Source organism: Lipotes vexillifer, unplaced genomic scaffold (genome assembly GCF_000442215.2).
Source record: "Lipotes vexillifer unplaced genomic scaffold, Lipotes_vexillifer_v1.1 scaffold741, whole genome shotgun sequence".
NCBI classification, from domain to species: domain Eukaryota; kingdom Metazoa; phylum Chordata; class Mammalia; order Artiodactyla; family Lipotidae; genus Lipotes; species Lipotes vexillifer.
Window position 1 is genome coordinate 1,611,574 of NW_006796565.1, and position 10,728 is coordinate 1,622,301.

Sequence of the window (10,728 nt, forward strand, 5' to 3'; positions counted from 1 at the left end):
TGAGGACATCGAGGCACAGCTGCTGAGTGACTGAGCCAGACTCTGAACTCCAGCAACTGATCCAGGGTCCACTCTCTCAGTCACCGAACCAGCCTGTCTCTTACTGACTCAAGCATCGGAGCAATCAGAAAAGAGTGACAAAGTGTGCTGGGTGCCATGAAGGAAAAGAAGGTTGCAGAGCCAGGAAATGAGGAGAGCAGGGTAAGGCCTGCATGAAATAGAATTTTCCAGAAAGGGCTCTCTGAGCAAGTGACATTTAAACTGAGACCTGAAGGCTGAAAGGTATTTCATTTATGTAACTATAACAGCAAAGGTTTCATTTGAAAAAGAAAATCTTGTATGTTGGTTTTAATTGTTGTGCTATTTCTATTTCACTTCATAAGTCTCATGAATTTTTTTCTCCAAAGAGGGAGCTAAGAGCTGCGTTAGCTGAGGTGGGGCAAACTCAGGAACCTCCTCTAACTGGGTGAGAACGACAGGAGAAGGGCGGGACCTGGCCAGGCTAACCCACACCAGAGACTGAAAATCTCCTATCTTTGTCAGGCTATAGCTGTGTCTGGCAAACCTTGTTTAATTTGGATCTCTGGGGTGTTTAAAAAATTAATTGGCTTGGTTCTGGCTTTTCCTCCTTTCCTCTTTTGAGAACAAGATCCCCTGTAAAATGTAAATTGGCCGGGGCAGCTGGGGAGCGCTCTCTGCACGTTGCAAAGCCCGCTCCCGCAGCCTGAGGTGGGGGGCAGGCACCCTGGTCTCTGTTCTTGTGGGAGTAGCAGGGTCTTCCTCCTCACACTGTGCACCCATCCCTAGGAGGGTTTCACCCGTGTCAGGGGACGACCTGAGGACTGGGTGATGATAAAGGTGGCAGGTGATGATAAAGGATAGGCAGGTACCCCGGGTCCCAGGCTGCACTGGAAGGCCAGACGAGCCACTTGGAGGCAAATGCAGTCTGGGTGATGTGGACTTTGAAAGTCAATTTCAATGCATGACTGTTTATTGAGCACCTACTGTGTGCCAGGCATTGGGATAGGTGCTGAATGGGACCCAGAGAGAAATCAGGCTTTGGACGCTGCTAAGTTCTTTTCATGCAGCCATGCAGCTAGCGTGTACTGGACACCTTCTGCGTGTGGGAGAGAAGCCAAGTGCTTTCTGCGCCCTCTCCCTTGGAGGAGCTCACTGGGCAGTGGGGAACTCACAATGCCCTGAGGGTCGTGGGAGCCATATGCAGGGTGCTGTGGGAGCCTGGGGGTTGGAGAGAAGACCTGCAGTCAGGGAGGGCTGCCCCAGGGGGGCGCCTTGAAATACACGTGGGAGTTTGCCAGGAAAGGAAGGACCAGAGAGCATGCAGGTAGTGGCCACAGTGTGTGCAAATTGGGGGCTGTAGTGATGTTGGCGGGGGGAGCCAGGAAAGAGGGAAGGGCATGGTGTGGGGTCTCCTTTCTCCATTAGGCAGTGATGAGCATGCACCTTGCTCTGACAGGACGAGATAATCACAACAAATCACAAGAGCAGCAGCTCACCTTCACTGAGCATCTACTATGTGCCAAGCTTTTGGCTAAGCAGTTGCATGCATCTCATTATTAAAGTCTCACCACAATTCTCTATTAGGTCAGGAGGGTTTCTCCCACTTTGCAGATGCATAACTGAGGCTAGGATGGTGCAGTCAGCCCCTGCTCCAGGCTGACAGCTAGTGAGGGGTAGAGTCAGGGTGAGGGAGGACCTCAGGCCCGTGTTGGTCTGACTCTGATGGGCTACCTGTCTGTGCCCCGGTCTGCAGGTCCTCAGATGGGCCTCTCCTGGATCAGTAATTGTTTGGAGGCTGTTTATACATTAAAATACGAAATTTAAGCACTTCAGTATTGAACAGCCCTTACTCCTACCTCTGGGATGGAGGATGGAAACAGTAAACAAACAGGCTTTCTGCTTTATCCACTGGAGTTTGGTAGCTTGGGTTTAAAAAAGATTTAAGAATTTTATCCAGGTTGTTACAATGGTTGCAATTTGGGTTGGATACACAAAGCATCGGATTTTCAACCTTCTTAGAAACAGAAATGGATTCTTAGCTACAGACTTTATAACTGGATGTGACGGCTTACCCTCCTTTCCATGTGGAGGAGAAAATGTGCTTAGGGGAAGGGAAAGGAAGTGTTTGCTGCTCCCAGAGCTCCCCATCCTGTATGCCTGAGCCCTTCTAAAGCACTCTGCCTTTCAGCATGTGAATTACAACTTGGAGCAAATCATCAGTGATACCCAGGTGTGAAGGAAAGACCCAAGACTTAAAAAAATTGTTTCCTGGTTGTACCCCGAAGAGTAGATGTAATTAAATTGAATTAAAAAACTACTATGCCCTGCTTTTGATATATGCCTAGTGTTGTGATCTAAATCAGGTTATTGTAGCTTGAGAACAGGGATCTACTTTTCTTACGGTACAGGACTATATACTATAGTCCCTAAATGGCAAAAGGGCATATTACAAATGCTTTTAATATACTGCATTTGCTTACCTATTCCTACATCTGTTACTTCCTAAAAGTCATCCGAAAGTTCTGGAAGAATAAAAGTTAATTGGCATTACCAAATCATTAATTTGGGTTGACTCTAGAAGGTAGTGCCACAAAACTGATCGGTTTATTCAATTCAGTGGAAAAGAAGAAAGTAAGTTAAGCTGGATGACCAAAGTCTTCTGTGCGCAAATGGCAATGTAGATACTGTTTCTGTGATCTGATCCCGCACTAATGTAATATTCTCTGTTGGCAGAAGCATTTTAGCGGGAAAAAAAATGCTTCTCAGCTACATTTTTCTTTTTCGTTGGGTTCATAATCTTTAACGTTTTGTCTTATACAAATAACGAGCACAGGTGTGGTGGGCATGAGTTCTTTAGGAATGCATCAGGGAACATGAGTCTGCCTTCCAGATGCCCACCAGCAATGCTGGAGGGGAGGTCATATAACCCCACATCGTCACCGACCCTTGACACTATCCAGCTTTCTCGTTTCTGTGCAGCTAATAGTTGCCAGTTGATACCTCATCATTTAAATTTCTATTTCTCTGATTGCTAATGTCTTTGAGCATCTCTTTATACATCATTAGTCTTTTGAATTTTCTCTTCTGTGAGTAGCCTGTTCAGATCCTTTGCCCATTTTTCTGCTGGGGCTTTTCTTCCTTATATATCATGGGTATTGATTTTTTGTCAGATTTAAACATTGCAGGTACCGGCTCTCAATGTTATCTGTCTGTTCATGTTGTCCGGGGTGCACTTTGTGGAATGTAAATCCTTTATCTCAATATAAGCAACTTCACCAATTATTTTGCCTTATGGTTTGTACTTTTGAGGTTTTATTTCAGAAGTTTTCCCCATCTCTAGGTCACAAAGATATTTTCCTATATTTTCTTCTATTATCTTCATGGTTTTGCTTTTCACATTTAGCTCTTTAATCCATTTGGAGTTTACCTTTTTGAGTGGTCTTAGGTAAGGATCCAGTTTTAGCTTTCCCCATGTGGAAAGCCAGATTTCCCTATGCCACAGAGTGAAAATTCTACCTTACTTCATAACATTCTCACATTGTGTATTGTTCCCATTATACTTAAGTCTGTATCTAAGCTCTCTCATTTGTTATGTTTGTCTGTGGTCTGTCTTTGTGCCAGTACCATGATTTCTATTTCTTTTACCCCCTTTTTTTCAACTGTGACTTTGTGATGTGTCTTAATACCTAGTTGGACAAGTTAAGGCTATCTTAGCTATTTCAGGACTTTTTTCTTTCCATACATATTTTAGAATAACTGTATTGAATTTCTCAAAAATCCAACTAGGTTTTTTATTGTATAGAATTTACTTATATTTACAATTAATTGATTTCTAGATTAATATGTAGGGGTGAGAATTGAATCTTTATGATACTAAGTTATCCATGAAAGAGCATGGAATTCTATCTTGTCATTTGTTCAGGACATCATCTAAGTTCTTTACTAAAATTTCAGAGTTGCCTCCTTACAGGTCTTCTGTATTCTTGGTTAGATAAATTCCGAAGTATTGATAGTTGCAGCCATAATTAGCTACTGCTGTGAATTTATCTTATCTCGTGTTATATTGTCTGATTTGTTATCACTGGTGTACCGAAATGTTACTGGTTTTTAATCATCAACCTATCTTGCAAACCTATGTCTTATTTTGCCTGATGATTCTGCTGGTCTTTCCTGGATAAATGATCAGATGATTAATCTTTAATAATAAAGATTTTTTTCTCTTTCCTTCTTAAATTTACACTTTTTTGTCCTTTTTTCCTATATCATTGGCCACAGCTTCCAGACCATGTGAAACTATAACAGTGATGGTGGACACCTGGCCTTGAATCCCGTCTTAAAGGGAATGCATCTAAATTGATTCTATTAATTGTACTGTTTGTTATAGATTTTTGGTACATAACCTTTATCAGGATAAGAAAGTTCCCTTTTATTTGTAGTTTGCTAAGAGTTTCTTTCCTAATTAGGTGTTGAATATTAAGAAATGCTTTTCAGATTCAGGTAATGCATTGACAACTCATTGATTCAGATAATCATACAATTTTTGTCTTTTGGTCCATTGCTGTGATGAACTACACAGATAGGTTTTCTCCCGTTGAACCAACCTTGTATTCCTAAAACAAGGCTTGCTTTCGTATACTGTATTAAAAAAGAAGCTGTTGGATTCAGTTAGCTAATATTTGACTCAGGATTTTTTTTGCATCTGTATTCATAGTAAAATGAGCTCATTATATTCTTTTCATATATTTTCATTCTGTGGTTTTAGAATCAAGATTGCACTAGCCACAGAAAATGATCTAAGCAGCTTTCACTCTTTTTCTGTTTCCTAGAATAAAACTGTTATGAGATGGGAATTTTGGCCTTTTAAAAAGCTTGGTAGATTCACTTGTAAAACCACCGGAACTTCTTTACAAAGACTGGCTGACTCCCATTTTAATTTCTTTACTATTCTTGGTCTTTTTGGGTTCTCTCTTGTTGTGTCAACTTTGGCATTTTATATTTTTCCTAGGAATTTATTAGATTTTCAAATTTGTTAAGCTCACAATACTTTCTTGTTATATTTTTGGTCTCTATTCTATGAAGCTCAGTATCTTCTGTGATGTGGACAGATCAGGGATTTCTCCTGCAGAAACTGCAGTACAACGCCTGGCTTCGGGTTTGGTTGCGTGAGGATAAGCTATAGGAGTGGGTGGTCTTTTCCATTTCTGAGGCCTCCCTGAGTTTGTGGACTAAGTGCGTTTGGCATTGCTGTTTCAGACAGCCCTGCACCCTGACAGTGGGAGAGAAAGGGGAAGGCCTGAGCTTCAGACCTTTGAAAACTTTTTTTCTGATCTGGGCTAGAGTGCGGCAGCCCCATGTGTTGGCGGTGGGCTGGGGGGACAGGAAAGAACCTTCCTAGACTTTGTGTCCTGGTTTCTCACACTGAGTTCCTTTTCATGCAAACAGTGATTCCACAGAGATGAACGCTCCTTCTCTTTTAGGTTTCATGCATTAAGTGACCACAGAAACAGCTCCAGAATTTCCATTGTGAGGAATTTAGATCCTAAGCAATCCCACTGGAAGAAGGGGCTAGAGATTTGCTGGCAGCTAAAGCCACCCCCAAGAACCGCTCATGACTAGCACTGGGTGGGCCTGTGCCTAAGTGCATCTTGGGCCCCGTGATGGGTCAGAGACTAGTGGGAACAGGCTTAGACCTGCAGGAAGTCATTACTGCCCATCGGCCTGCAGAACAGGAGCTGAGGAGGGGGGCTTCAGGGCAGCACAAAGATGCAGCCACCAGTAGGACCCCTGGGGCCAAAGTAGGGAGGGACATGGAAGGGTTGGGGGAAGGAGTAGTACCAAGATCTCTCTCCCCCACCCCTCCTACCTCCTACTGACACCTCTTATTGACCATAACCAATCAGAAACCAGAGGGCAAGGATGTTCATTCCACAAGGGTCAGCTTTTAGGTTGCAGACGACCGAGGGGTATAGAGATGGGAACGGATGCACAGAGAGAAATCAGCACAAAGGTTAGATGTGATCATATCTACAAATTGTCCTGTACATAGTAGGTGACCAAGACATGCTGTATCTCCAGGGATACTGGGCAGCCTCTGATTAATCTGAGTTCAATGTCTCCCCAAGTGTCTGTTGGTATGATTTCTTAACAGTTTTGACAACAGCATCTTATTGTTTACAAATGGAATATCTCAAGCCAAAGCAAGTTTCCCCAGGTCAAACTAAAAATGAAATCACAGAGCAGAGGCAATACTGAGGAGAGAAAATGAGCTGCAAGGGTATGGGACCCATGAACTAAGAATGAAGCTTATCAAAAGATGCCAAATCTATGGAGTCTAGGAGTGACAACAAACATGTTGAAAATTAAATATGAAATGGGTGATTATGTAGTAATGAGATTGAGGACATTACAAAGGACACTGCCATTTAAACTACCACATCTCAACAGAGTGATGAACGGGAAAAACCCTCCAGCTTCGTAATTATAATCATCGTTGCCATAACAACTTAGTATCTCTCTTTGTGAGCAGCTATCTCGAGACTATATTTTTAGCAATGACTGTGCCTGAACGTGTATTTTTCTTTATATAGCAGCTAATTTTTCAAATTACCAATTTAAAAAAAAAATCCATTTTCATTCTCTCTGAGTGTAAACGTCTCAGGGATAATTAGGGAAATGAGCAAGTGTGAAAGTTCGTTATGAAAAATGCTATAAAAGTATTGATGTCTTGACAACATTTGTTTCAACAGAATGTTCCCGGGACCTGTACACTCTATTGTTCCTTGTCAAGCAGCTTAACATAAATCTTCTCTGTGGGGCTCATAAAAATTTGAAAAATTATTAGCTCTGTAAGGTGTTTGAGGCTTTTTTGACAAGTACAGATTTGTTGTGGGACGGAAATTGGCTTAGCAGAATCCTGAGTCTCAGGAACGAATGAATGAATGAACCCTGGCTTACCTTGCTTAACAGAAATGCACATAAACAGATTCCCAACTGAAGCAAACCATGAGTTGACTTAAAAACAAAACAAAACAAAACACCATTTGAAGAACTCAGAAACCAGAGGGGATTCTGAGCTGCCATTCTGGTTTCCAAATTTGCCTCAGCTACTACACCCAGCTGGAGGGGTTGCTTTCATAGCTTGGCAAATATACAAGATTAGTTAGCACTTTACTGAGCTCCACTTACACTATTGGGAGATGAAAACAGCCGTTTGTTAGGGTCCTAGACTTAAGTTAAATAAATACATTATTAGGTTGAGAACAAAAAGGTCTCAGAAAAAAGCACTCTCTGCTGATGCCATGAAAGACCCTTACTCATGATTAGTCATGCAACAATGACTCACTGAGAATTTTTCATCTTTCTTGTACTCTGTTGTGTCTGTGGAGGATGTGAAATTAGCAGATTATAATAATTACCAGTTTATAAAGATTTTATAGACACTGAGCAAGGGGCAGTGAAGAGTATTGTTGCTGGTTGGTGCACTGGGGGAACTAAGTTTGGGTGGGTGCGTGAGCCTGAGTCCTGTGCAGAGGGGTTGGACTTATGTGAGATGCGTAAGCACTTTAGGTTTTTCAATAGGTGAGCAACATTATACATGGGTGTTTCAGGGAGAAAGCTGGTAGCTTCCCATGTGGGGTGAACAGCAAGTCACAGAGGCCAGAAGCAGAGAGACCTGCCAAGCAAGTGTCCCAGTAATCTGACGCGAGGCTCTGAGCAATGGACCAGGATACTGCCAGTGGGAACGGAGGAAGAGGTGAGTTAAAGACGTGCCACAAGAAGCAACAGGATTCAGAGACGTGTCAGCAGTCTTAGAAGGTAAAGCACAAATGGGACAAAGCCTTCATCTGGGAAGCTGAAGAATGAAGGAATCCTCCCTGGCAGATAAGCTGGGGTTGAGAAGCAGGATGCGGCTTGGTGAACAAGAGAATGAGGTCAGCTTGGCCAACCCCTCTTCCTAAACTTCATGAACTCTGGCTGTGCCCTGCAAATTTCCAGGCGAGCAGCCCCAGAGATGGAGAATCAGAGGTAGACAAAGGCAGCTCCAGGAGCCGTGCAGTGGGTTGCTACATTGGCATCAGTGCCAATTCTTGTTCTGTTTGTTCTGCTTGCTTTAATTATGTGCCTCTCCACGGAAAACAAACAAGCAAGCAGTAATACAGAGAACAGTGATTAGTGGGATTCATTTCCTGATTCGAGGGATGTGCTGAGAATCACGTTTGAGTGGGACATTCTCTGATCATTTACCAGATGCTGCAGAGGAGGTATATGTTATTTTAGTTACTTAAGAGGTGCCAGGAAAGCAACACGTTTTCAAAACTTGTGGGTTTGGGGCCATCAACATTCAGACTGCCTGACTTTAACTATTGGATAAAGGCAAGAGAGAAGGATTTAGTCTGACTGCCACTAGTTTGCTTTGTGTCCTTGGCTGAGTCCGGGCCTCAGTCTCCTCCTCTGTAAAATGGGAGGGAGAAGGTTAGTCTCAAACGTTAACTGTATCAGAATTATGTGAGGAGCTTCTAGACGTGCCAGCACCCAATCCCACCCCTCAGGAGATCCTGTAGGTCTGGGGTGGGTCCTGGGCATCTGCGTGTTTAGCAAGCTCTGGGGTCTCTGGTGGAGGCAGTGCAGGGTGCAACCCTGCCTGGATGGAGGATTCCAGGTGACCCTCTCGCTTGCGCTTTGTACAGCCAGCTGGATCTTCTGGGTGTGTCACTTGCTGCTTTTTTGCCACTGAAGCCCCGTGTGGACTTATTTTGTTGTCTGGAGTGCCTGGCTTTAGATAAAAGAGGCCCTGTGAGTGAGCCCCGGGGGATATATCCTGGAAGAGGGTGGGAAGGCATCCAGAGGGGGGTCATGGACCAGCCCAGCCCAGGCACACTTGGAGAGTAGAGGGAGGGGAAGGGGGCCTTCCTCTTCTCTCACTCTGGAGACCTCTGCAGGCTCTGGGTTCCAGAATGTCCTGGGAGGTTGCCAACCAAGTCCAAGGCCTCCTGGCCCTTGGAGATAGGGCAGGGCCCTGCCTCAGCCTGCCCCCCTCTCCCACACCCCCCACCCCTCCCCGTCCATTCTGCTTTGGCCTGAGGTCTGGGAGCCCAGGAAACCTGCCCTGAAGGATGGCCTGGTTAATCGGTCTGTGTGGGGATAATGAGAAAACCAGATGCCAATGGGGGAGGCCAGAGGCAGAGGATGGCCCAAGCCTGCTCACTGTGTGGGCTCAGAAGTGTGACTCCAGGGAAATGGGGAGGCCTTGCCTGAGTGCCCAGACCCAACTCAGTGGCACCCTGGAATGGCAGGGTCCACAGGGACTGGGAAGGTGATAGCCCAACTGCGAGTTGAGGGTCAGTCTGTCTCTGGGGTCAGCAGAAAGGCTCCCCAAAGATATTTCTACCTGAATCCTGGGGATCCATGAACTGGTTAGCTTATATGGCAAAATGGCCTTTGCAGATGTGATTGAGGTCACCACCTTAAGAGAAGGGGATTATCCTGAATTATTTGGGTGGGTCCATCTGATCCAGGAGTAGGGAATTTTCCCCAGCTGGGAAGAGGGAAGATTTGGCAGAAGGGGAGAGATTTGAAGCCACTGGAGGGACCCAACATGCCAGTGCTGGCTCTGAGATGTAGAGGCCACATACGGGACCAGAGAGAGGCTACTGGAAACGCCTCATGGCCGGCAAGAGAAGGAACACAGCAGCACCTGGGAGTGAAGACTGGCCAGGCTGATGGCCGGCCAGTAAAGAGGACCTCAAGTCTACCACCTCCGGGAACTCACCTCAGCCAACACCTGTGTGAGCCTGGAAGATTCTTCCCCAGAGGGCCCACCAGGGAATGCAGCCTGGTGATCGAAGCCCGGATTTTAGCCTGGTGACCCCCGCTCAGACTTCTAGCCTGCAGACCTGTACCATAATAAGTATGTGTTGCTTTAAACCACTAAATTTGTCGTAATCTGTTATAGCAGCAATAGAAAACCAATGCAGGCCCCATTTCCCCAACATCCCAGCCTGAAAGATGAACACAGAGTTTTCCAAGGACATAAGCTACTTTTTCAAAAGGTAGTGTGAGCTCCCTGCCCTGAAGACAGGAACCTGCTCATCCGATGAACCAAATGCGCCCTGTGACCCCCCAGGACGTCAGCCGGAGGATGACTCCACTTCTCTCTCCTCACCCAACAGGGTCACTTCTCAGTCAGGAGCAGGGCTCCGGCACCCCGCCCTGACACTTTACTCCTCGGAACGCTGGGGACCTGGGCTCCTCATTCATAGTTCCTGAAATAGGATCATGGTCAGGTTGAGGAAAGGTCTGTCTGGTTGGTGGGGAACCCGTGTCTGATGTGGAGCCAGGGACGGGGTAGGGGTCAGGAGAGCTGGAGACTAGGCTTCGGGCTCTAATTTGCTTTAGGACCTTGGGCCGATCCTTTCTCATCGTGGGTCACGGTTCCCCAACCTGTAAAACGGCTCGAGGTTCCTTCTAGATGGAAACTCCTTTGAGTCTCCGGGGAAGCAGGCGCCCAGCACTGGCCGGCTTCGGGAGTGCGGGCAAAGGGGGAGGTTTGGAGACAGTAGATGGGGTGGAGGGGGCCCCCAACACCCGGCTCCAAGGGCCGGCCACCGCGGGGTCGGCAGGAAAGGGAGGGAGGAGGGAAGGGCGGGGCCGGCCCCCCTGCCCCCGCCCCGCGTCTGGGCGCGCCCCTGCCCGCCCCGGCCCGGCCCC